Source organism: Dama dama, chromosome 13 (assembly GCF_033118175.1).
Source record: "Dama dama isolate Ldn47 chromosome 13, ASM3311817v1, whole genome shotgun sequence".
In the NCBI taxonomy this organism is placed as follows: Eukaryota; Metazoa; Chordata; class Mammalia; order Artiodactyla; family Cervidae; genus Dama; species Dama dama.
Genome location: NC_083693.1, coordinates 29,443,616 through 29,471,291, shown reverse-complemented (window position 1 = coordinate 29,471,291; position 27,676 = coordinate 29,443,616). Strand labels below are relative to the sequence as shown.

The 27,676-nt window shown below is 45.2% G+C and overlaps 1 pseudogene; it reads left to right on the top strand.

Annotated features, from left to right (window-relative positions):
- The first annotated feature begins 10,849 nt into the window (after positions 1-10,849).
- On the top strand, positions 10,850-10,950 carry LOC133068564 (U6 spliceosomal RNA; annotated as a pseudogene).
- Positions 10,951-27,676: the final 16,726 nt, after the last annotated feature.

The following is a 27,676-nucleotide window of genomic DNA, read 5'->3' as shown; positions in this document are numbered from 1 at the left end:
AAGAGTACTGGAGTGGGGTGCCATTGCCTTCTGTGTACGTTCCAGTTCAGTTCAGTTCAGTTCAGTTCAGTCGCTCAGTCGTGTCCGACTATTTGTTGACCCCATGAATTGCAGCAGGCCAGGCCTCCCTGTCCATCACCAGCTGCGGGAGTTTACTCAAACTCATGCCCATCAGATTTGGTGATGCCATCCAGCCATCCCCCTACATTCCAGTAGGGGGAGCCAAAGAAGGAAGTAACATATATGTTCAGTTCAGTTGCTCAGTCCTGTCTGACTGCGACCCCATGAATCGCAGCACGCCAGGCCTCCCTGTCCATCACTAACTCCTGGAGTTTACTCAAACTCCATCGAGTCGGTGATGCCATCCAGCCATCTCATCCTCTGTCGTCCCCTTCTCCTCCTGTCCCTAATCCCTCCCAGCATCAGGGTCTTTCCCAATAAGTCCACTCTTCGCATCAGGTGGCCAAAGTACTGGAGTTTCAGCTTCAACATCAGTCCTTCCAATGAACACCCAGGACTGATCTCCCCTAGGATGGACTGGTTGGATCTCCTTGCAGTCCAGGGGACTCTCAAGAGTCTTCTCCAACACCACAGTTTAAAAGCATCAATTTTTCAGTGCTCAGCTTTCTTCACAGTCCAACTCTCACATCCATACATGACCACTGGAAAAGCCATAGCCTTGACCAGACGGACCTTTGTTGAAAAAGTAATGTCTCTGCTTTTTAATATGCTATCTAGGTTGGTCATAACTTTCCTTCCAAGGAGTAAGCGTCTTTTAATTTCATGGCTGCAGTCACCATCCACAGTGATTTTGGAGCCCCCCAAAATAAAGTCTGACACTGTTTCCACTGTCTCCCCATCTATTTCCCATGAAGTGGTGGGACCAGATGCCATGATCTTAGTTTTCTGAATGTTAAGCTTTAAGCCAACTTTTTCACTCTCCTCTTTCACTTTCATCAAGAGGCTTTTTAGTTTCTCTTCACTTTCTGCCATAAGGGTGGTGTCATCTGCATCTCTGAGTTTATTGATATTTCTCCCGGCAATCTTGATTCCAGCTTGTGCTTCTTCCAGCCCAGCGTTTTTCATGATGTATTCTGCATGTAAGTTAAATAAGCAGGGTGACAATATACAGCCTTGATGTACTCCTTTTCCTATTTGGAAACAGTCTGTTGTTCCATGTCCAGTTCTAACTGTTGCTTCCTGACCTGCATACAGGTTTCTCAAGAGGCAGGTCAGGTGGTCTGGTGTTCCCATCTCTTTCAGAATTTTCCACAGTTTATTGTGATCCACACAGTCAAAGGCTTTGGCATAGTCAATAAAGCAGAAATAGATGTTTTTTTGGAACTCTTGCTTTTTCAATGATCCAGCGGATGTTGGCAATTTGATCAAGAAACACCTGGAGTAACAGGCAAATTTGGCCTTGGAGTACAGAATGAAGCAGGGCAAAGGCTAATAGAGTTTTGCCAAGAGAACGCACTGGTCATAGCAAACACCCTCTTCCAACAACACAAGAGAAGACTCTACACATGGACTTCACCAGATGGCCAACACTGAAATCAGATTCATTATATTCTTTGCAGCCAAAGATGGAGAAGCTCTATATAGTCAGCAAAAACAAGACTGGGAGCTGACTGTGGCTCAGATCATGAACTCCTTATTGCCAAATTCAGACTTAAATTGAAGAAAGTAGGGAAAACCACTAGACCATTCAGGTATGACCTAAATCAAATCCCTTATGACTATACAGTGGAAGTGAGAAATACATCTAAGGGACTAGATCTGATAGACAGAGAGCCTGATGAAATATGGATGGAGGTTTGTGACATTGTACAGGAGACAAGGATCAAGACCATCCCCATGGAAAAGAAAGGCAAAATGGTTGTCTGAGGAAGCCTTACAAATAGCTGTGAAAAGAAGAGAAGTGAAAAGCAAAGGAGAAAAGGAAAGATATTCCCATTTGAATGCAGAGTTCCAAAGAATCAAGGAGAGATAGGAAAGCCTTCCTCAGTGATCAATACAAAGAAATAGAGGAAAACAACAGAATGAGAAAGACTAGAGATCTCTTCAAGAAAATTAGAGATACCAAGGGAACATTTCATGCAAAGATGGGTTCGATAAAGGACAGAAATGGTATGGACCTAACAGAAGCAGAAGATATTAAGAAGAGGTGGCAAGAATATACAGAAGAACTGTACAAAAAAGATCTTCACAACCCAGATAATCATGATGGTGTGATCACTCACCTAGAGCCAGACATCCTGGAATGTGAAGTCAAGTGGGCCTTAGAAAGCATCACTACGAACAAAGGTAGTGGAGGTGATGGAATTCCAGTTGAGCTATTTCAAATCCTGAAAGATGATGCTGTGAAAGTGCTGCACTCAATATGCCAGCAAATTTGGAAAACTCAGCAGTGGCCACAGGACTGGAAAAGGTCAGTTTTCATTCCAATCCCAAAGAAAGGCAATGCCAAAGAATGCTCAGACTACCACACAATTGCACTCATCTCACACACTAGCAAAGTAATGCTCAAAATTCTCCAAGCCAGCCTTCAGCAATATGTGAACCGTGAACTTCCAGATGTTCAAGCTGGTTTTAGAAAAGGCAGAGGAACATATATGTTAGGTGATGATAAAAGCTTCGGAGTAGAATTAGGTGGAAAAAGTAACATAGAGTAGGTAGGAGTATGCAGTTTCAAATAGGGCAATCAGGGAGGCCCCTTGGACACAAAGGGAGAGAGGCCCTGTGAACATCTGGGAGCAGAGAGTTTCAGGAAGAGGGAAAAGCAGGTGCAAAGGTCATGGGACAGGATTTTGCTCCCTATTCACCAAGCTAACTTCTGAAGAGTTATTATTAGACTCTTGCTTTGACAAATAGAGGAAACTGAAGCTCAGAGCAATTGAAGAGCCTCCTCCTTGATTTTATACACAGCAGAATCACAAATGGGATTAAATTCAGATTCCAAAAAGCAGGTCCCCAGGGTACAATGCTTGCAAACCTAGATGAAAAATCAGCTTCATAAGGAGGGGCTTATTATAGAATACTTTTAAGAGTAAAGTTGATTGGTTAGGTCTTCATTTAAAACAATGACAGGGATTTGGCTATTCTGCATTTCTTCTCCCCCGCTGCATTCAACAATCTCCCTTAAAGTTTCTTTATTTAATATTTGTTTCTCTTTCTCTCCCTGTCTTCTACTCTTTTATTGAGTTGGCCAATATACCCCATTTGTATTCAAGGTCGAAAGAAGAGAGCAGATCCCAAGGCAAGAAAGCAAAGCTTTCACAGAATCCATCCCACCATCAGACTTTGACTTCAATCTCAGTGGGTCACATAGCACTACCTCTACCTGCAAGGGAGCCTGGGGAACTTGGGAAGACCGACTGAGAGGTCTATGTTGGATGGATCATTTTCACAGATGCTGAAGTTACCAAGAATGATGAGAGGGGCAGTGGTAGAGAGAGACAGTGAGCCTGTGGCCCAAATGTTCAGTGAATGAGGTAAGGATCTACAGATAACTGTGACAAGGAGATAGGGTATGGTTTAATGTCAGAAAGGCTGGGGTTTTATGGAGAAGGGCAAAGGACAACTTCCCCCTACCTGCAGGCCAGGTGGAATGAGTGATGTGAGAGGGAAAACGGCCCGTACTTGGGGAAACTACACTGGAAGTAATATCAGCAGGCGTTAGCCAGGTTTCCAAGAGAGCAGGAAGGTGAAGATCTGAGGATATAGTTAAGTTTGTTCACAGTACACTGCCATTCCAGCAAACACTATAGGGGGTCAAGGAAGGGTGGGAGATGGGGTCTTAGGGGAAATACAGAGCTGTAAGGGGTTAAAATCCAGGTGATGAAGGTTACCTGGGAAGCCTGGAAAAAGAAGGGATGAGGGTTCAGTCAGTGCAGGACTCAGAAACCATTCTAGGTATTTAAAGCAGGAAGAATTTAATACATGCATTGACTATCGACCTAGAGTGGAAGGAGACAACCTCTCTCTATAGTAAGACAATGTGGCAGCAAGAGAAGCCCACATATTTAGAGAGTGCCCCACAGTGGGAAGCCTGTGCATCACAAATACAGCGTAGCCTCCACTTGCTGCAGCAAAGACCAAGCACAGCCCTAAGTAAATAAAGAAACATCCTCTCATACCCTTAAAAAAAATTCCAGCTCCCCACTTGGCCTTCTCTGATGCCACCCTGACCAGGGAGGGGGCCACCTCATGATGTCCGAGTCAGGAATTGGAGACTCCCACTCAGCCTTTTCTTACGGGGCTGAGCCATTGCTTTGGGTTTTTTTAAATTCTGGCCAGACGGAAGTGATTTATTATTGCCTAAAAGTTTTCTGTCTTACTAGCCTGCCCCTTTCCTGTTCTTTTGACTAGAGAGAGCAGGTTTTGTTGCTGTTGTTTTGTTGGGGTTTTTTTGCCTGCACCCTTTGGTGTATTAGGTTACCACTTCTCCAGCACCTAGTTGGATATGAAAGGCATAAAAGAAATCCAGAGTACACACCACTATGTCATTTCTTCGGTCTCAAGAGGTCAAGACCGGTCTGCCTCTTCTTGCAAAGTCAGGATATTCTTATGTTTGTTTATGTAGAATGTCCAGGGAAACTTTAGCTTTTACTAGTCAGAAGACTAGGAATAAATATGTCTACTCCATTTTGTCTGGAACCAGAAGTCAGGAGTCATTGTTTTTATTAAAACATCACATTGCACTGTATTTGAAAAGTGAAAGTGTTAGTCAATCAGTTGTGTCTGACTCCTTTTGACCCCATGAACTGTAGCCAGCTGGGGTCCTCTATCCATGGAATTCTCCAGGCAAGAAGACTGAAGTGGCTTGCCGTTCCCTTCTTCAGGGGAATGTCCCGACCCAGGGATTGACTCCAGGCCTCCCACATCGCAGGCAGATTCTTTACCACTGAGCCACAGGGAAGCTCTGTTGTACTGTATTTAAGCTATCTCTTTCAGAGTTTGTTTCACATCTAAACTGTGAAGGCAAGAACTGTGTTTTATTTGTTTTTGTATCCCTAGTGTCTAGAAGAGTAGCAATCAGTTATTTTTTCCCTCTACTATTCCCTTTTATTTTTTAATGTATTTATTTTTAATGGATTATTGCTTTATAGTATTGTGTTGGTTTCTACCAAACATCAACATCATTTTTTTTGTTGTTATCAAGCATCTTTGTATTTCCCCGAAGGATGTTATGAATTTGTGCAGATACAGATATATTACCACCAGAGGGCAGTAGCAGCAACACTTCATTAAGGGCTCTGAAGCCTACACACCCTGCTCCAGAATGAAAACTTTCCCAATTGCTTCTGTCTTAGTTTGTGTGAGAAAAGCTGAAGTCTGGGACTTAATGTGCTTGAGCCTTGCAGCGGGAAAGAAAAGGACCTGACAAGGCTGCACTTGGAGCACATGGTGGGGAGTTATATATTTCCAGCATCTAGAGTTGACAGAAAATGAAAAGGAACTAAAGAGCCTCTTGATGAAAGTGAAAAAGGAGAGTGAAAAAGCTGGCTTAAAACTCAACATTCAAAAAACTAAGATCGTGGCATCTGGTCCCATCACTTCACGGCAAATAGATGGGGAAACAATGGAAACAGAGACAGATTTATTTTCTTGGGCTCCAAAATCACTGCAGATGGTGACTGAAGCTATGGAATTAAAAGATACTTGCTCTTGGAAGAAAAGCTATGCCCAACCTAGACAGCATATTAAAACAGAGACATTACTTTGCCGACAAAGGTCCGACTAGTCAAAGCTATAGTTTTTCCACTGGTCATGTATGGATGTGAGAGTTGGACTATAAAGAAAGCTGAGCACTGAAGATGCTTTTGAACTGTGGTGTTGGAGAAGAGTCTTCAGAGTCCCTTGGACTGCAAGGAGATCCAACTAGTCCATCCTAAAGGAGATCAGTCCTGAATATTCATTGGAAGGACTGATGTTGAAACTGAAACTCCAATACTTTGGCCACCTGATTCGAAGAACTGACTTGTTGGACAAGCCCCTGATGCTGGGAATGATTGAAGGCGGGAGAAGGGGATGACAGAGGATGAGATGGTTGGATGGCATCACTGACTTGATGAACATGAGTTTGAGTAAGCGCCAGGAATTGCTGATGGACAGGGAAGCCTGGCATCCTGCAGTCCATGGGGTCCCAAAAAGTCGTACACGACTTAGCAACTGAACTGAGAGACAGTCATGCATCTAGAGGTAGAGGGACACACCTCACATTCTAGCATCTAGAGGAACATACTTCACAATATTTCACAGGCATTATTCCCTCCCTTTTGTAGATGAAGAAAAGTGAGGCTCAGAGGGCCTCTTATAGCTAGTAAGAGGAAGTTCTGAAGCTCTTACCCTACTTCCTCCAGGAGAGGCAAGGCCAGCCTCCTCCCTGTGATGGAATGAACAAGAGAAGGAACCTCCCTGGGAGTGGACCCAGACCAGCCCCACACCAACAAGCCTCTTTGCTTTAAGCGTGTTTTTCCTCTTTCTTTAATGAGGTGATAATCCACTCTGCTTTTAAGAGCTGTATGATCTTGGGCCAGGGTCAGTGCAAAGTGCAAAAATGTGGGACCCCTTTATTAAAAAAACTTTGAAAATTCGAAACAGCAACAACAGAGCTTTAAACCAACACAGGACCCTTCTAGGCATGAGGGCCTGTGTGATTTTGCAAGTCATTTGTCCCTGATGCCAGCTCTATCTAGAGTAATAATAGAAATAATGAAATAATAATTGGTTCCCTCTTTGGGGTGGGCTTCCCAAGTGGCACTAGTGGTGAAAAAAAGAAAAAAACCTGCTGCAAGAGACGAGGGTTCAGTCCCGGGGTAAGGAAGATTCCCTGGAGGAGGAAATGGCAACCCACTCCAGTATTCTTGCCTGGAAGATTCTGTAGACAGAGGAGCCTGATGGGCTGCATACAGTTTATGGGGTCGCAAAGAGTCAGACTTGACTGAGCACGAATGCACTGGATTTTGGGGGTCCTACTTTATATTAAATTCTGCCTGTCCCTTTAAATATTTTATTACTTTTGACTTTTCTGAGATTACTTTTTTCTCCCCCGTGTGTGTTTTTATCTCTACAATGGGGAGGTTGGACTAGACCAGTAGTTCTTAACCCTGGTTACACATTAGAAGCACCTGGGGACTTTTAACAATACCCAAAGCTGGCCACACACCCACAGATTCTAACTGAACTGGATTGAGGTTGCAGGTTGGAAATTTTTACTGGCAGTGACATGACTAATAGGTGTCCTTGGTGGGTCTGGGTAAAGGGCAGGTCTTTGGGGACACTGTTTCTCCTCCACAGCAGCATTTGTCCATCCATCCATTCTGCCCGGGGTCTCGATACTCCAGTGTTACCTGGTGGGGGAAGCCATCCATTGGTAGCAGTATTTCCGGGCACAAAGAGAAAACAGTGGCTTCCCCACTCCTGCCGGGAACTGCCAGCTTGCCTAGCTTCCCTGATAAAGCAAAACAATGGGCATGAGACTGTTACAGAGAAGAAAGCAGAGAGAAAGTGATTGTATTGCACACTCTCTGAGTGTCTGGCATTATACAAGGAGCTTCCTATTTAACCTTCCAAAAATCCTCTGGGTAAGTGTTTTCTAGAATCTGCCCCCCCCCCTTTTTTTTTAATACAGCTTAGAAAGCTTAAATAAGTTGCTGGACAGCACACAGCTGGTTGACTGGTCCCTCCTCCACTTACCTGGAGTGCAGTGCTGCAGTTCAGAGACATGGAGGAGGGCGGTGTGGGGTGCAGAAGTGGAGGGGTAAGACTGGGTGGGAAAGGAAGGCCCTGATGCTGGGAAAGATGGAGGGCCGGAGGAGAAGGGGGTGACAGAAGATGAGATGGCTGGATGGCATCATCGACTCAATGAACGTGAGTTTGAGCGAACTCTGGGAGATGGCGAAGGACAGAGGAGCCTGGTGTGCTGCAGTCCAAGGAGCCGCAGCGTCTATAAGTCACAACTTACAGACTGAACAACAAGGCTGGGTGGGGCTTGCCCCCACCTCTGTCCCATCCTCTCTGACCCCAGCTGACCTGAGGCCTGGGACCCCTACCGCTTTGCTCTACCCCCACCCCCACTCCTACCCAGCCATGGTCCCTGGGCAAACTCTGTCTGAGGGTCGGTATAACCCCAGCACCCTGTGGGACCAGCCCTCCCTTTTCTGGCAAAGTGAGCCAAGCCGTTACTGAAACCGGTGAACCCTGTCCAGGCCTGCCTTATCAGGACCGCACAGAGCCCAGAAACCCTTCTCCTCAAGTCCTATGGAAATGGCCTGGAACACTGGGTCATTCACTTTTGTGAGAACCCAAGGACAAAAGGAAGGTCCCCGGGGAAGGCAGCCCAGGCACCTCAGGGAAGCCTGTCAGGAGATGGGACTAAAGTGAATGAGGGGCCTCTGGAACCACTGAGCAAAGCGGAAACTCCTTCTAAGATCGAACTCCTTCTTGGAAGCCAGTCACGCTGCTCACAGGCTGGCAGGCTTTACCCTGACGACCAGCCATCAGCCCCAGGGTCGCCCAAGGCGTGATAGCCTGGCTTCCGAGGAAGGAGCACACGTTCCTCTCCCTGCTCTTGGAGGGGGGGTTCCCAGGTGGCTCAGTGGTAAAGAATCCACCTGCCAATGCAGGAGACGTGGGTTCAAACCCTGGGTCAGGAAGACTGCCTGGAGCAGAAAATTGCAACCCAGTCCAGTATTCTTGCCTGGGAAATCCCATCGACAGAGGAGCCTGGCGGGCTACAGACTGTGGGGTGTCAAAAAAGTCAGACACGACTTAGTGACTAACCAACAACTCTTAGAGAGCCTTGCAGAGGCTCAGGGAAGCCGTGAGGTCTGGGGTGGAAAGGTAGAGGCAACGCAAACCCCAGACAATTTACGGGGTGGGCAGGACTGCAGCCTCTCTGATGGAGCCATGGCCAGAGCAGAGGGGAGGGCTGGAGCTAATCAAGAGGCCTGTCCCCTTAGGGATCCACCCACCCTTCTGCTTAGAGTAGACCTGCAGTTTCACAGCCCCAAGCTGGGCTAAGCCAGTGAGGCCTGAACCAGCTAATCGCAGCCACAAGGGGAGAGATTTCTATCACACCTTCATCTCGGGGCCGCCAGGTCATTTTCGAGTGAAGGGCTGGGGAGCCTGCTTTTAATTCATCCTTCTTCTTCTTCTTTTTAAATATGGGATCTTAGTTCCTCAACCAGGGATCAAACCTGTTCCCCCTGCACTGGAAGTGTGGAGTCTTAACCACTGGAAGACTCTAAGGAAGCCTCTAATTCACTCTTAAATAAGTAAATATTCAAATAGGTAAAGGCTAAGATCAGATTAAAAATATTTTAATAAGAGGAAACTGATTTGGGATGATGAAATCGTTCCAGGGATGGATGGTGGTGATGGTTATACAACCAAGTGAATGTACTTAATATTACTGAACTGTCCTTTTAAATGGTTAAAATAGTAAATTTTATGTTGTATGTATTTTATTCCAGGCAAGAATACTGGAGTGGGTAGCCATTCCTTTCTCCAGGGGATCTTCCTGACCCAGGGATCCAACCCAGGTCTCCTGCATTGCAGGCATATTCTTTACCATCTGAGCCACCAGGGAAGCCCTTACTACAGTTAAGCAACAACAACAGGAGGTGAAACTGTGTTAGTTTGGAAAGCACATCAGATCAGAAAGCAACAGTCTCATCTGAGGTTGAAGAGAGGTTTCCAGAAGCACCTGCAGGTCCCAGGGAAGGCATTGTCTTCCCCACAAGGCTCAAAATGAACTGCCCCTGAGTTTAGAAAGGGATTCTTTTTTTTTTTTTTCTTAATTTTTATTTATTTAGATATGTATTTAGTTTTGACTGTGTTGGGTCTTTGTTGCTGTGCACAGGCTTTCTCTATTTGCCAAGATCAGAGGCTCCTCTCTAGTTGTGCGCAGGCTTCTCATTGCAGTGGCTTCTCTTGTAGGGGAGCACGGGTTCCAGGGCACGTGGGCTCAGTAGTTGTGATGCATGGGCTTAGTTGCCCCACGGCCTGTGTGATCTTCCCAGTTCAGTTATCGAACCCACGTCCCTGCATTGGCAGGCAGATTCTTAACCAGTGGACTGCCAGGGAAGTCCCTAGAAATGGACTCTTAAAAGCCTGACAGAGGTGCCTCCCTTCTCACCCTTTCTGGCTGTCCTTAGATCCTTAAGATGGGATTGTCTCTCTCCTCTCCAGTAATATTTGGGGGTGAATGTGAGAGCTGAGCCAATGAGCCAGGCCCTGGCATTTCTATAGCCTGCTTGAGGACTGCTGAACCATTTTACAGAATCTCAGCTGTGTGAGTGTGTGAAGTTTGCAGTGGGGAACACAGGCTGTGTTTAAGCTGAAAGAGCCAGATAATGATGCAGCAGGAGGTACACTCTCTTAGCAGAAAACCCGTACGCCCCAGGTAGCGGTCTGTTGCAGTGTCCTAGGAGCACAGGAAGCCTCAGAAAAGACAGGACTTACCTGCCTGGAGTGTATTTTTACTTAAAAATTCACAAGAGTGGATCTTACTATGTTTTTACTTAAAACACATATAACATCACTTTGGCAGCCCATATATTGGTTTGGCCAAATGGTCATTCAGGTTTTTCCATAAGATGTTACAGAAATGACTTTTTGGCCAGCCTAATACCAAAACATGGGCTTCCCTGGAGGCTCAGATGGTAAAGCGTCTGCCTGCAATGCAGGAGACCTGGGTTCAATCCCTGGGTGGCGAAGATCCCCTGGAGAAGGAAATGGCAACGCACTCTAGTACTCTTGCCTAGGAAATTTCATGGATGGAGGAGCCTTGTAGGCTACAGTACATGGGGTTGCAAATAGTTGGACATGACTAAACAACTTCACTCACTCACTTACTCAATACCAAAACTATAATAATACAGAAGATTATCCTCTTCCTTGTTCAAGGATGACGTGCAAATTTGTGAAACAGTCCATATTTTTTGTTGTTTTCGTCACTCAGTTGTGTCCAACTCTTTGCAACCCCATGGGCTGTAACCTGCCAGGCTCCTCTGTCCATGGGACTTTTCAGGCAAGAATAATGGAGTGAGTTGCCATTTCCTACTCCAGGGGATCTTCCTGACCCAGGGATCAAACCTGCTTCTCCTGCATTGGCAGGCAGATTCTTTACCGCTGAGCCAGCAGGGAAACCCCTCCATATTTTTTAGCAGTAGATAATTGAAAAAGCAATCCAATTTACAGCAACAACAAAACAGAAATTACTTAAGGATAAATGTAACAAATGATGTGCAAGACTTACATGCTGAAAACCACAAGTCACTGGGGCACCATCCTGACCCCTGGCCTGCTGACTTTACTACTAGATTGGGTGACTGCTCAGTTGACCTAGGAACAATGGCATCAGCCTGGGTAGTTCTTGCCAGAACTGGCAGGGGTTAGAGTGGGGTAGCAATAGCTGGGAAAGGCCCTCTTCTTGGATGGGACCAGATGATCTAAAGGCTCTCAAAGACAAAGATGACTTGACTCTTTCAGCTAAGTACCTATGGCATCCTTCCTGGTCACCCCATCCTGCCCATCCCCACCCTATGATTAGTGTGGTAGCTGTGAATGATGAGGATGACAGAGAATACTTCGAGAATCAGGGCTGATGAATAGATGTGTAACATCTTTGCAAGTACCTACAGGCCTGGTATCCTCCTGTCTAAGTAGTTCTGACTTTAAAGGCATGGTCCTGGGTCAGTCCAGTTCTTATTTTCTTACCTAGTATGGCTAGCTTTTTCAGTGTCCTTGTGTATTTATCCTGATTTCTTTCCTTAAATATTATTTCTTATTAAAAAGTGATATTTGCCTATCATAGAAGATTTAGATAAGCAAATTGAATCAATTGAAATAATCACTCAGAGATAATCTCTTGGAAGCCTGTGATGTGGTTCCTGACAATGCAGTCTAGTAGGAACCAGTAGTTCCCGTTTCAGGATAACCAAATAGTTCAAGTTGATTAAGAAAATTCTTATTTACAGAAGAATGTGCTGTGTGCTTAGTCACTCAGTCATGTCAGACTCTTTGTGACCCCATGGACTGCAACCTGCCAGGCTCCTCTGTCCATGGGGATTCTCCAGGCAAGAAAACTGGAGTAGGTTGCCATGCCCTCCTTCAGGGGACCTTCCCAACCCAGGAATTGAACCCCAGTCTCCCACATTTCACGTGGATTCCTTACTCACTGAGCCACTAGGAAAGCCCAAGAATACTGGAGTGGGTAGCCTATCCATTCTCCAAGGGATCGTCCCAACCCAGGAATTGAACCGGGGTCTCCTGCATTGCAGGCAGATTCTTTACCAGCTGAGCTACCAGGAATGCCAGCTAATAAATATCAAAGAAATTATAGCATTAGAAAAACATCCTCTTGCAATCCCTACTGAAATAATTAATTCAGGAAAGGAGAGTCAATGGATGCTAAAATCATTAGGTAAAAGCTTTCTTGGGGAAATGATTTTTCTAAGGAAGAAAATATAAAGTTACAATGGCAGGGGCCTTCTAAACCTAGTCCTTCATCTAACATCTCTGTTACTGAAAGAGTGTGTGGGGCTGCCTGCTCGCCGCTTGAAAGCCAATAAACAGGCCAGGTTGGTGGAAAAGAAAGTTTGCTTTATCTCAGATGCCACCAACTTGGGAGGGTGGACATCTGTCCAAAGGCCGATTCCCCCACATACGATGGCAACCAGTGGGGCAAGAGCTTTTAGAGACAGAAGGAGGGGACTGCATACAGAAACAGCAGTCAGCCCTGACAGTCATCTTCAAACTGGTCATCAATGATCTGACCAGCGTCATCTTGATTGTTTTAGCTACAGTTAATCTTCAGTTCTAGGGTTCGTTTGTTTCCATTTCTTTGAAGCCAATTTTCAGAATTGTGGCAGCTCGAGTCGTGGGTACAGTCTGGTCATCATGTCACTAACTTTTTCCACCTGGTGTTTTAGTGTTTATAAGACAGCTCGCAGGCTGTGGCTCAGAATATTATCTATAGCCCTTGAGAAAGAACAAAAGGGCTTGACTATGCTTAATGACTACATTACTATTATTTAGTCTCCTTTGACTGTTTTCCTTTGTATCCACATGTCTCATTGCTCTGATTAAACTTATTCTTTGACTAAAGTTTTTCACAGACAAAAGGCAGACAGAGGTCATGGTTGGGGCAGGGGGTGGGGGTGGTGGCAAGGACCATAAGGTCTTATTCCATTTCATCACTACTAGTAGGACATTGTCCCCTGCTTTCTGAGGTGATGAATTAGGCAGAGTCAGCATCACCTGGATATATTCTTGCCAAATTTACTCAAGCCTTTAGCTCTAACTTTCAGTTTTCAGAATACGCAAGGATTAAGGAAACAGAGTGACATCACAAGGAAACAGCACGTATATTTAGACAGTCAACAAGACACTGGTATGGCTTCTTCAAATCATTGTCAGTAGAAACGCACAAACACAACAAAACAAGCAGCCTGGTGTTTCTTCTAGATTAAAGATACTTAAGACCCAGAACAACCAAATTCAACTCTTAGTCTTCTATTGGAGTCTGGTTTGAACAACCCGTCTAAAGTCATCTTGGGGGAGTGAAAGAAATTCAACCAAACAAGGCAGGGGCAATTCTTTCAGCTCCTCTCCTGCCGGCTCCCTGCCCTTCCCACTGCTCACTTCATAAGTTTGTTTACCTGCCTGGCCCTTGAAGGCATTTGAGTTTGCCTAAGAAGGCCCAACCAACCATAAAAGCAGCAAGGATTAAACCATTGCTCCCGAGATACTTAGGGAAGAAGGCCCCGGGTGAGGAGGGGCATCCACCCTTATGCTGTGGACTCCTGGGGCAGGGCAAGAATTTGAGGGCGTGTAGGGTGGGTTCACACCCACGTAGCATGTCAGAGCTCAAAGATCTCTCTCAAAGCAGTATGGTTACCTCTGAAGGATTGTTAGTCTTGTGCTTTTTAAAGTTCCTGATTACATGTGAACGTTCGTCATTCTTCCTGCACCCCCAAACACTCTTCTTATGTTTAGAAAGTCCATCCCTCTTTCACTCTGCGCCTCCACTGAAGTAGAAACCCCAGTCGCACTTTCCCAGCTTCCTTTGCAGTTAGGGCCCACACATGTGACCTGGTGTCCACCAATCAGATGCAACCTCAGAGCCTGCCTGTTTGGGAATTGAGCCCCACCCAGTTTGGCGTGGGTGGTCTGGAAGTCTCCTGCTTCCAGAGGTGGCAGCAGCAGAGTGTGAGCCCAGCGTCAGTCCTGCCAGGGGTTGCACCTGGCCCACACTCAGTCAAGGTAGCAATGGTATCTCCTTACAGCAGCTCTGCCTTCTCACGGCTGCCAAACCTAGCCTCATGCCTTCACAGAGATTGTTGAAAGTGAAAGGCAGTCAGTCATGTCTGACTCTTTGTGACCCCATGGACTATACAGTCCATGGAATTCTCCAGGTTGGAATACTGGAGCGGGTAGACGTATCCCTAACCCAGGGATTGAACCCAGGTCTCCCGCATTGCAGGCAGATTCTTTACCAGCTGAGCCATCAGGGAAGACCAAGAATACTGGTGTGGGTAGCGTATCCTTTCTCCAGTGGATCTTCCCGACTCAGGAATTGAACTGGAGCCTCCTGCATTGCAGTCAGATTCTTTACAAGCTTATCTATCAGAGAAGAGATTCTTAGAGGTATCTTAAGCCTTTTCTATTTAAGCTGGCCAGAGTGGATCCTGTTGTTTGCAACCAAGAATCCGGAGTGATTTGCTGTCTTATCTCTCTAGGCTTGCGTCTGCAGAGGGAAGGAGATAATACTGCCTGGTATGCAGTCAGGGACTTCCCTGGTGGCTCTGGTAGTAAAGAACCTGCCTGCCAGGGGAGGAGACATAAGAGATTTGGGTTTGATCTCTGGGTCAGGGAGATCCCCTGGAAGAGGACATGGCAACCCACTCCAATATCCTTGCCCTAAGAATCCCATGGACAGAGGAGCCTGGCAGACTACAGTCCATGGGGTCACAGAGTTGGACATGACTGAAGTAACTTAGCATGCATGCATGGGATGCAGTCAGAGCCTTTTTCATCCAAGTCTTCCACTTCCCCAAACCCTGGGTCATTTTGAGAGACATCCCCGACCCTCAACCCCCACGCCCACCCCTGATGAGATGTGAAGTCCCAGGGTGCTGCGTAAGAATTAGCAAGAGAGGCGCTGCAGTGGCAGGGCATTGGGGGTGCCAGGGGTCGCTGTCCATTGCTGAAGTCTCCAAAAAGAGCGTTGTCATGTCTACTTTGGCAACTAACTTCCTGTTTCTTGGCTTGGAAGAGTTAGTGTCACTAATCAGATGAGGCTAAACTTCTTCAAGCCAGCCTAGTAGATTTTCCCTTGGCCCTGTTTGACATGGAAGGATCTCCTATCATTAATACTTCTTTCAGATGCTCCCAGAGCTCAGTGAATAGTATCACATTGGTCCCAGCACACTATGATTCCCTATAATTCCCATGCTTCCCAGAGGCCAAGTTCAGTGGATTCGGGGGTGGGGGGTGGGAGAGAGAAGAAAAAGAAAACCACAGTCATAAATTCAGAATATTGAGAGACAGTACATAGAATTATTCAGATCAGTTCACCAAATGATTGGTAGCCGCCATATTTAAACAATGCTGTCTGATTCAGCCCTCCTGGTACCATTGTGGGAATGGGACCCATGCACATCCTGGGCCCCAGCCATCACCCAGGGGTGCCCTCACTGCACACAGTGAGCTAAAGGGGAAGATTTCCGTCACCTGATGACTTACTGCCTTTTCAGCTCACCCAACCCCATCCCTTCCGTGACCTCCTGGGTCTGCCCACCTTCCTGCCTCCCTCTGGCTTTTGAAACAGGAACTTAACTCCGCAGGCACATGAGGAGACAATGAGGCGGCCAGCCACACCGAAACTCAGGTGGAGTGACTGGATGATTGGACTGCAGATATTAGTAATGTAATAACAGCCAGAGTTGGTGCTTACTAAGTAGTGCCAAGGAACCAAGCACCCTCCTGAGAACCACATACATATTAACATTTCATTTCACAACTCCATGAGGTAAATGTCATTGTATTCTCCATTTAAATGGGGCACAGAGAGGTTAAGTGACTTGCTGGAAGGCACATCATCTCCGTCACAGACTCTCTACTGTCTCTTTACTCACAAGTGGAAGAAGCAGAGTGAGAAGTGAGTTTGTAGAACTCTGCCCTAATTTCTGAGAGGGCTTTTTACTCTGAGAATGTCTGGAGGATGAGGCCATCTCTCTAGGCTTTCTGTGAACGCATGAGGGATCACTTCTCATGATCCTCAAGGGTTTTCAGTGGCTCCCCTGGGTGTTCAGTTCCTCGGACAGGAACACCTAAGGAGCCAAAGGAGCGTCTCGGTAGGACTGTGTGGCTCTCTTCTGACCAACTGTGTGGCCTCGTTGAACCACTTTGAGCCTTCATGTCTTTATCTGTAAATTAGGAATACTACTACTACTCAGCTCATGGAGTTGCTGTGAGGATTAAATGAGATAATGCATGCAGAGTGCTTTTACAGATTAAATAAATGTTCACTGTAATTACTAGATGTATTGTCTTCCTTATTCTCCACATGCACACCCCAGAGTTACATTCAGTGTAATGAGTACAGGACCAGTGGAGAGACTCCGAGCTGCCTAACTCTTTCCTATTTCCACAAAAGACTGGGAAACCACCAAAGACTGAGAGAAGGCAGGGACTTCCTTGGTGTTCCAGTGGCTAAGACTCTGAGCTCCCAATGCAGGGGGCCCAGGTTCAATCCTTGGTCAGGGAACTAGATCCTGCATGCCTCAGTGAGGACCCCCCATGCTGCAACTAAGACCTGGAGCCACCAAATAAATAAATATTTAAAGGAGAAAAAAAAGGCTAAGGGAGACAGAGTTCACCAGACAGCACTGAACTTGAACAAACACTTGCAGAATGTTGGCCTGCTGTTGGGAATCATAGAAGACAAGTGAAAAGTATTAGAGGAAGACAAACCAGTAAGGAGTTGGGGTGGGTATGCAATGGCCCCACCTGGACCATGGGATAAGGAACTATGAGGTCAGAGAGGAGAGAAGACACTGTCCCCATCTATGGAGAACCAAAGTGGACAGGACAGCAAATGAGGCTGCATTTAAACTGTCCTCCAGTTTCAGACCTTGATGCTGAAGCAGGGCGCCCAGCATGGCTCACCCCCATGCTGCGGGTCCTTTGCAGAGTCTATTTTTAAGCTGACTTTACAACTACCTTTTCCTTCTTTCTTGAAAAAAGTTATCCTTGTAATTATAATTATAAAATATTTAGTACATACAAAGTTTATTTAAAAATTGAACTATTTTAAAGAAAAATAATAGAATGAATATATACTCACCACCCATCTGAAAAACAACGCATACCTAACATAGTGAAGTCTAAAGTCCAGTCAGAATCTGTGCATTCTTCCCAAATACGTAAGGGTCTTAGAATTCTTTCATTCCAATCACACTCTCCTAATTTATTTGATATTCTCACCCAATACTTTAGCCTGTTTCCCTTTTCACACACATGCAAATTTCACAGTATTTAATATTTTTACATGGACAATATGTGCTTAGTTTTATACACATGTTGACTAACATCTTTGCTTACCATTTCTTCTTTTTTTACTTGGTTCTTCCATCCAAGATATCTGAAGTACATTCTTTAGGTTTTCTTTAGTGAAAGAATTTTGGCAGCACACTCTGCTTTTATTTGAAATGATTTTATTTCATCTTTCTTCTTGAAAGATAGTTTCACTAGGTATAGAATTATTATAGGTTGGCAGTTATTTTCTGTTAGCAAATTAAAAATATCATTCCAGCCACTCTAGGTTTCAATTGTTGCCATTGAGAAATTAGCCTAATTAGTCTAATTCACTAGTTCTCTAGTTCACTAATTCTCTCTTATGCTATATCTAATCTTTTATTTGAAATTGAGGTTGGCAAACTGTAGCCTGTGTGCCAAATCTGGTGCATAGCCTGTTTTTATATAGTCCTCAAGTTAAGAATGTTTCTTAAAATGTTTTAATGTGTTGTGGAGAAAGCTAAATAATGTTGTTTGACAGAGACCTATGTAGCCCACAAAGCCTAAAATATTTATTATCTTGCACTTTGAAGAAAAAGTTTGCTAACCCCTGATTTAAACCATTTGCTATTGAAAATCTTACATATTAATAATAGTATTGTGTATCTCTTCCCAACTTCATTTTCAGTGAAATCACATTGATAGCTTGAAATCAACCATGGTGAAAGTATTTACACCTGAAAATCAGCAAATGCTACAAAGGAAGACTTGGTTTAATGTTTTATTAATTGTCTAGCCTTAAGAAAGTGATGAAATATTAATAATTTAAATCAAACTTAAAAGTATGTTGTGTCTGCAGCCATTACGTTGAGATTAGCACAGAAAAAGTGAGGAAGTACTCTTCTAGTATTCAAAATTATTATATGATTGAGTAAAGAAGTTGGTTACATTATTGACTAATGAAGGAAGTGCCAACATATGTCTTGTTTCATTTTATCTTCCTCCTTAACATATATAAGTGTTAGGCAACATTCATGTTAGAACTACAGTGAATTATAACCATAGGTTGGCTATGGATAAAACATTTTGGGAAAAATCAGCAAGTGTTTTGTAGGATCAATTTTCTATATAGAATTTACAATAAGGTGTGTTGTGTAGTTTTATTATTATTTGTAAATTGGAGCCATACATCAATTTATGTCAGTAAAATTTATGTACATACATATGCATGCATCTTTTTCCCCACATCACTGGGTGGACCCTAAGATCTGTCTTCTGATCTCTCACCTGGAGCAACTGTCAAAGTGCAAGCTCAAAGCCTCCAGTGTCCAGCAGAAAGCCTCAGAGTACCAGCTGGCCTTGGGGCTCCTTTACCCCCGGTTTTGATATCTGGGGGTTACTCATTTTTGTGTGAATTCAGTGATACATTTTAAAAGATATTTTGAGGACTTCCCTGGTGGTCTAGTGGTTAATTAAGACTCTGTCCTTCCACCGTAGGGGGCACAGGTTTAACCCCTGGTCGGGGAACTAAGATCCTGCATTCCATGTGGCACCGCCAAAAAAAAAAAGAAGGTATTTTGCTTGACATTTTATTCAGCATTTAGTTTTTTCACTTTCTCACTGGGAGAATCATTCAGATATCTAATCTACCACACTCACATTGTCCAATGACCTGCAGGCACAGGGGGCTCTGCTAAACTTTAAGAGCCAGGGCTTAGATTATTCACTTTACCTGTCCATTCTATAAGACTGCAGACTCAGTCATCTCAATATATGCAGCAAATTAGTGGGTAATACCTGATTGCTGGGCCACTTCCTGTCTTCTCAAGGAAAATGTTTGGATTTAGTTTGTGAGGTTTTGGGTAGTTTTATTGTTCTGAGCTTGTTTTGTGTGTGTGTGTGTGTGTGTGTGTGTGTGTGTTCACTTGTGAATGGTACAGGTGGCTTCGGCTTGGGTGTGAATTATCATCGTTATGATCATCATTTTGATTCTCCCTCAGTCCTGCTCTTTTTGAGCAGAGCGACATTCCACCGAAGGAGAGCTGTTCATTTTAATCAGCATCTTTGGCTGCTCTGCAGCAGCTGAGCCCCTGCCTTAGTCTAATTGAGCTGCCATAACAAAATAGCACAGACTGGGTGGATCAAACAGCAGACATATTTCTCATGGTTCCGGAGGCTGGGAAGTCCAAGATCAAGGTGCCAGCTGATTCAGTTCCTAGTGTGACTTTCTTCCTGGTTTGCAAATGGCCCTTTCTCACTGTGCCCTTACGTGGCAGTGAAAGAGAATGAGCTCTCTGATGTTTCCTTTCATGGGGACGCTAATCCTTCTGGATTAGGGTACTACCCTCATAACTTATTTAATTACTTCCTTAGTCCACATATAGCCACACAGGGAGTTAGGGCTTCAGCATATGGATTTGGTGGGGGACACAGTCCAGTCCACAGCAGTCTTGCTGACTGGGAGGCCCAGTATGAGCTATAAAATCAGACAGAACCAAGTTCAAAGCCCAGTGCTGCTATTTACTAACTTTGTTAAATACTTCATCTTTCTGAGGATTCGCTGGTGGTCCAGTGGTTAGGACACGGTACTCCCACTGCGGTGGCCTGGTCAGGGAACTAAAGATTCTACAAGCTGCAAGGTGGCTCCCCCAATTTTTTTTTCTTTCATCTTTCTGACCCTCAGCCCCCTATTCTGGAAAGTAAAAAGAGTAAGTTCCATTTCAGAGGCTTGTTGAAATTATTCCATTAGTAAATGTATAGAAAGTAGCTAGCACAATGCCGGGCATAGCTTAGGGGCTCAGTGTGAAGTTTCCCAGATGATGCCACTCACAGTGTGGTCTTTGGAGCAGCAGAATCACCTGACAGCATGTGTATTTTCTCAGAATCCTCTCAAGGACCAGGCATTTTTATTGCTATTTATGAGGGAACCTGGCTCAGAGACTTGCTCCAGGTCACACTCCAAGTTGAAAGAGGTGGCAGATTTAGGATTTGACTCTGCATCTGCATGATTCCCAGGGCTTCTCTGGTAGTTCAGATGGTAAAGAATCTGCCTGCAACGCAGGAGACCTGGGTTAGATCCCTGGGATCAGTCGGGAAGATTCCCTGGAGAAGGGCATGGCAACCCACTCCAGTATTCTTGCCTGGAGAACCCCATGGACAGAGGAGCCTGGTGGGCTAGTCCACAGGGTCTCAAAGAGTAGAAGCCTAAGTGACTAACACTTTTTCTTTTTACTTTCACTAGGTGATTCCAAATGCTGCCTGTGTTTTTCAGGACACCAAACTGCTGCCCTCCTCCCAACCTTGCACACTTGGCAGCCAGGCCTAGTCCCTTCCCCGCCCAGGCCTCCTCCCTCATCTCATCCTTTAGGGGAGAGAAGGTCTGCAGGTGTTAGCGGGTGGGTGAAGAGAGGCACAGACTAGGCCTCTGTCAGCCCAGGGCTCCTGCAGTGGTCCTTGTTCCTTCACTAAGTTGTGTCTGACTCTCTGTGACTCCATGGACTGCAGCACGCCAGGCTTCCCTGTCCTTCACTATCTCCTGGAGTTTGCTCAAATTCATGTCCATGGAGTCAATGATGCCATCCAACCATCTCATTCTCTGTCGTCCCCTTCTCCTCCTGCCTTCAATCTTTCCAGCATCAGGGTCTTTCCCAATGAGCCTGCAGTGGGGATGGGGCTATTTATCTCAGGTCCCTGAACTGTGTCTCTTCCCTCCCCACCAGCTCCCCCTCCCCACACTGCTCTCCCCTCCCCGCCCCTTCTCTTCCTCCCCCTTCCCCCTGCCCTAGGGTGGGGGTAGGTGCTTGAGAGCAGGGCTCTGGGCTTTCTGCTTTCCAGGTGATAGTCTCAGCTGGCTGACCCCCCTCCCCCCACAGGTTTCCCTTATCTCTTCCCATCAGAATCTCTCTGGTCAGCACCCTCCCCTCCCCCAAGGTCACCTACATGGGATTTGGCATGAACTCACTGAACAGGCCCCCTTCTGCCTGGAAGTGGGGGATGTTTTTAAAGAGCCAGATCCTTTCCTGGAATCTTCTGTGGATACTTTCCACCCCAAGGAACAGAGTCAGAGTGAAAGTGGTTGGGGGGGTGGGGTGGGTAGGAGTGAAGGACAGTGGCTTTGAACCAGAAGACTCAGGCTCTGTGCCTTATTTGTTGTGAGAAATGGAGCATTTCCTGCCATATCTGTAAACAAGGATGTCACAATAATCAGTGATTCCAGCCCTCCAGATGGGAATTCCTGAGTCCTCAGGGCACTCAGAGCTTCTTGATGAGGATGAAAGAGGAGAGTGAAAAAGCTGCCTTGAAATTCAACATTTGAAAAGTTAAGATCATGATATCTGGGCCTATCACTTCATGGCAAATAGATGGGGAAAAAGTGAAAACAGTGGCTGATTTTATGTTCTTGGGCTCCAGAATCACTGCATATGGTGACTGCAGCCATGAAATTAAAAGACATTTGTTACTTGGAAAGAAAGCTATGACAAACCTGGACAAACTTATTAAAAAGCAGAGACATCACTTTGCCAACAATGGTCCATATAGTCAAAACTATGGTTTTTCCGGAGAAGGCAATGGCACCCCACTCCAGTACTCTTGCCTGGAGAATCCCAGGGACGGGGGAGCCTGGTGGGCTGCTGTCTTTGGGGTCACACAGAGTCAGACACAACTGAAGTGACTTAGCAGCAGCAGCAGCATGGTTTTTCCAGTAGTCATGTACAGATGTGAGAGTTGGACCATAAAGAAGGCTGAGCACTGAAGAATTGATGCTTTTGAACTGTGGTGCTGGAGAAGACTCTTGAGAGTCCCTTGGACAGCAAGGAGATCAAACCAGTCAATCCTAAATGAAATCAGCCCTGAATATTCTCTGGAAGGACTGATGCTAAAGCTGAAGCTCCAATATTCTGGCCACCTGCTACAAAGAGCCGACTCATTGGAAAAGACCCTGATGCTGGGAAAGATTAAAGGTGGGAGGAGAAGTGGGTAACAGAGATGCAGGGCCCACCCTCAGAGTTTTGGATTCAGTAGGTCTGGGATGTGGCCTGTGGTCGGTCCCTACTTCTGCTTTAGCAAATCACCACAAACAATGATTTAAACAAGACAAATCTATTATCTTGGACCCTTGAGGTCAGAAGTTAAAAGTGAATCTCATGGGGCTGAAATCAAGGTGTTGACAGGGCTGAGTTCCCTATGAAGGCTTTAGGGGAGATGCCTCTCTCTTGCCTGTCCCAACTTCTAGAGTCCATCTACATTCCTTGGCTTCAGGCTCCTTCTTCAAAGAGGAGATGGGCTCCTTCTTCCATCTTCAAAGCCAGGAACTGCATCACACCAACCTTCTGTCATCATATCTCCTTCTCTGACCCTGACTTGCCTGCCTTTCTCTTTCACTTATAAGAACCTATGTGTAAGGACTTCCTTGGTGGTCCAGTGGTTAATACTTCACCTTCCAATGCAGAGTGTGGGTTCAGTACCTGGTCAAAGAGCTAAGACCCACATGCATGCCTCAGGGCCAAAAAACTAAAACATAAAACAGAAGCAATATTGTAACAAATTCAATAAATACTTTTAAAATGGCCCACATCAAAACATTGTTTAAAAACAGAAAGAATCTGTGTGATGATGTGATTATATTGGGCCCACCCAGCTAATCCAGGATCATCCCCCTGTGTCAATCAACAAAATTCCCTTTGTCATGTAAAGCAACTTCTTCACAGGTTCTGGGGATTGGATGAGGACATCTTTGAGGGGTCATTATCCTGCATACCACAGGGCCTAAGATATCACATTTCTAACATGCTTCCAGGTGCCACTGGTGCTATGAGAATAGCTTTTAGGGGCTTCCCTGGTGGCTCAGTGGGTAAAGAATCCGCCTACCAATGCAGGAGACATAAAAGATGCAGGTTCTATCCCTGGGTTGGGAAGATTCCCTGGAGGAGGGCAAGGCAACCAATGTTGCCAATGTCAGCCAAAATCCTTTTACCCATTTCTACACCTAGACATCCACTTCTCAAGGCAACTTCGACTCCTTTGGATCTCATTTTCCATAAACTTTAAAGTGTGCGAGTGCTCCCAGCCATGTCCAACTCTCTAGGATCCCATGGACTGTAGCCCGCCAGGCTCCTCTGTCCATGGGATTTCCCAGGCAAGAATACTGGAGTGGGTTGCCATGCCCTCCTCCAGGGGATCTTCCTGACCCAGGGGTAGAACTCACATCTCTTACGTCTCCTGTCTTGACGGGTGGATTCTTTGCTAAGCCACCGGGGAAGCTCTGCGGAGACTCTGTACTTAACAGTAAATAACCATCTCAGGAGGAACTCTGTATTAGTCTGCTCAGGAGACTTCTTGCTTTTTCTTGGCAGAATGTAAATGAGACAGAGGTTAAAATGTAAATAGGTCTTTCTCCCACCTATCTGGTGTCTTGATTCCTTATGCTATTGAGATCCCTGGAGTTTAAATATTCTTCCATCCCCCTTCCCTTTTCTTTACTAAAATTCAAAGTAATTGATACAACAGTGCTCTTCCCTAGAGTATCTTTTCATTTTAACCAAACCTAAATTAAAGCAATGTTTTTTTAGATTTATAATTCCTGTTTCCATATAGGGATACATGAAATGCAGCAGGATTTTATAAATAAAGAGTAAGTGAGAATGTGACAGGGAAAACAAGGATAAGAACATAAAATTAAACCAGGAACAAGGCTGCTATTTAAAAAAAAAACACACACACACAACACTATGGAGTTCTATATTTTTGCTGCAAGTATTGGGTTTCCTGGCAGGCAAGAGAAAAAAGGGTAACTAGTTATTTACATACTTCACAGGGTTCATGTGGGAAAAAATTAATCCACTACTTAGCATAGGCAGTTAAAAGACCAGAATAACCTTGTGTAAAGTAGGGAGCCACCCCTTCCATAACAGCTTTACAATGGACTCAGGGCCAAGTTTCATTCAGTGTTTCTTTTTGGCGAAGCACAGCAGATTAAAGGAGAGTCTGCAGGGAGCTGAGTGTGAGCTCTGGAGTTCATCCCGTGTGATCTGTTTTAAGCTTGGGTTGGATTATCTGCTTGACCTTCAAAGACAGCTGTATTACCAGAAAAAAAGACCTGTCAGTTAGGATCCTAACACTTGCAAGCAACCGAAACTTTAATCCTAGTGGCTAAAACAAAATGACATTTCTGGGTTACTTTGACCAAAAAAGATCAGTCGTAGTTTTAGGATCAGACAAGGCTTTACCTGGGGCTTGGCTTCCCGGATGGCTCACGGGTGAAGAATCCACCTGCCAACCCAGGACACACAGGATATTCAGTTTGATCCCTGGGTTGGGAAGCTTCTATGGAGGAGGAAATGGCAACCCAGACATGATTGAGCGACTACACACGCGAGGCTTTACCTAGGACTTAAGAGCTCTGAAAAGGGCCTGCTTTCTTTCTCTACATTTTGAGGACCAGTTCCTGGGTGTTGTCTTCATACTCAGACAGATTCAACAGTTCTCAGAACTGACAACACTACACATGGTTACATTGATACAAACAGTTAGAATTTTAGAACATTTCTCTACTCAATGATAAACAGGGACCATCTCAAGCCATCTGAATATCGCCATGCGTGTGTGTGTGTGTGTGTGTGTGTGTGTGTGTGTGTGTGTATCTGTGTGCTCAGTAATGTCTTACTCTTTGCAACCCCATGGACCATAGCCCGCCAGGCTCCTCTGATAATGGAAGTTTCTAGGCAAGAATATTGGAGTGAGTTGCCGTTTCCTCCTCCAGGCGATCTTCCTGACCCAGGGATCAAACCCATGTCTCTTGTGTCTCCCACACTGACAGATTCTTTACTGCTGAGCCACCAAGGAAGCCCGTGCCCTAGTGTGGTGGTGAATTTTATGTTCAACTTAACTGGACCAAGGGGTACTCAGGTTAAACATTATTTATGGGTGAGTCTGTAAGGGTGTTTGTGGATGAGATTAGCATTTAAATGATGGACTCAGTAAAGTCCAGTTTCCTCCTGCTCCAGTCCCCCATGTGGGCAGGCATCATCCGATCCATCCAAGGACTAAGTAGAGCAAAATGATGGCAGAAGGAGGAATTCACCCCTATTGCCTCTTGCTTGTCCCCTGAGCTGGGACATTAGTCTTTTCCCACTCTTAGACTGGAATTTGTACTATTGGCTCCTCTGGCTTTCCTGGTCTCTAGCTTGCAGGTGGTACATCTCAGCCTCCCTAATTATGTGAGACAATTCCTCATAATAAATCTCAGAAAGCCCTGAGTAACACACGTAGCCACCCTGGGCCTCCCTAAAATGCAACTGAAATGTTAACGCCCAGTGTAGTCAAGAGCCTTGAAACCCTTGCTTCCTGCCCTGGCTTGCTCTGATTAGTCAGATTTTGAAAAGTGTCCCTAACTATACTTTCTCTGTATTGTCTGGGTGAAGAGAAGGTGTTTTCCCCAGCATCCTCAGCAAATGTCCTGAGTCTCAATCTGATTATACTTGCTTAGGCCATGTACACCCACTCCAGTACTCTTGCCTGAAAAATCCCATGGACGGAGGAACCTGGTAGGCTGCAGTCCATGGGGTCGCTAAGAGTTGGACATAACTGAGCGACTTCACTTTCACTTTTCACTTTCATTCATTGGAGAAGGAAATGAACTCCAGTGTTCTTGCCTGGAGAATCCCAGGGACAGGAGAGCCTGGTGGGCTGCCGTCTATGGGGTCGCACAGAGTCGGACATGACTACAGTGACTTAGCAGCAGCATCAGGCCATATACACTCCCCTTAACCAATCACTGTGAGCTAGAAAGCACTAACTGACCTAAGCTAGATTACATGTTCTATCCCTGACTCCACCAGTCCCTGGATGAGCACCTTGTCTGGGAACAAAGTGATGGATCAGAAACTCATGAGCTTTAGAATCAGATCCTGGTTAGTTCATTCATTCATGGATCAAAGCAATGGGTAGAAAATACCAAACAAAACAGACCTAGTCCCATCCCTAATGGAGAAATTAAATGAGTGTATTTAATGCTGTGCAACAAACTATGCCAAAGCCTTTGACTGTGTGGATCACAATAAATTGTGGAAAATTCTGAAAGAAATGGGAATACCAGACCACCTGACCTGCCTCTTGAGAAACCTGTATGCAGGTCAGGAAGCAACAGTTAGAACTGGACATGGAACAACAGACTGGTTCCAAATAGGAAAAGGAGTACGTCAAGGCTGTATATTGTCACCCTGTTTATTTAACTTATATGCAGAGTACATCATGAGAAACGCTGGGCTGGAAGAAGCACGAGCTGGAATCAAGATTGCCAGGAGAAATATCAATAACCTCAGAGATGCAGATGACACCACCCTTATGGCAGAAAGTGAAGAGGAACTAAAAAGCCTCTTGATGAAAGAAGAGAGTGAAAAAGTTGGCTTAAATGTTAACATTCAGAAAACTAAGATCATGGCATCTGGTCCCATCACTTCATGGGAAATAGATGGGAAAACATTGGAAACAGTGTCAGACTTTATTTTTTTGGGCTCTAAAATCACTGTAGATGGTGATTGCAGCCATGAGATTAAAAGATTCTTACTCCTTGGAAGGAAAGTTATGACCAACCTAGATAGCATATTAAAAAGCAGAGACATTACTTTGCCAACAAAGGTACATCTAGTCAAGGCTATGGTTTTTCCAGTGGTCATGTATGGATGTGAGAGTTGGACTGTAAAGAAAGCTGAGCGCTGAAAAAATTTATGGTTTTGAACTGTGGTGGTGTTGGAGAAGACTCTTGAGAGTCCCTTGGACTACAAGGAGATCCAACCAGTCCATCCTAAAGGAGATCAGTCCTGGGTGTTCATTGGAAGGACTGATGCTGAAGCTGAAACTCCAATAGTTTGGCCACCTCATGCGAAGAGTTGACTCATTGGAAAATACCCTGATGCTGGGAGGGACTGGGGGCAGGAGGAGAAGGGGACGACAGAGGATAAGATGGTTGGATGGCATCACCGACTCGATGGACATGAGTTTGAGTAAACTCCGGGAGTTGATGATGGACAGGGAGGCCTGGCGTGCTGCAATTCATGGGATTGCAAAGAGTCAGACGTGACTGAGCAACTGAACTGAACTGAACAAACCACTCCCAAACTCGGTGACTTGAAAACAACAACCATTTTAG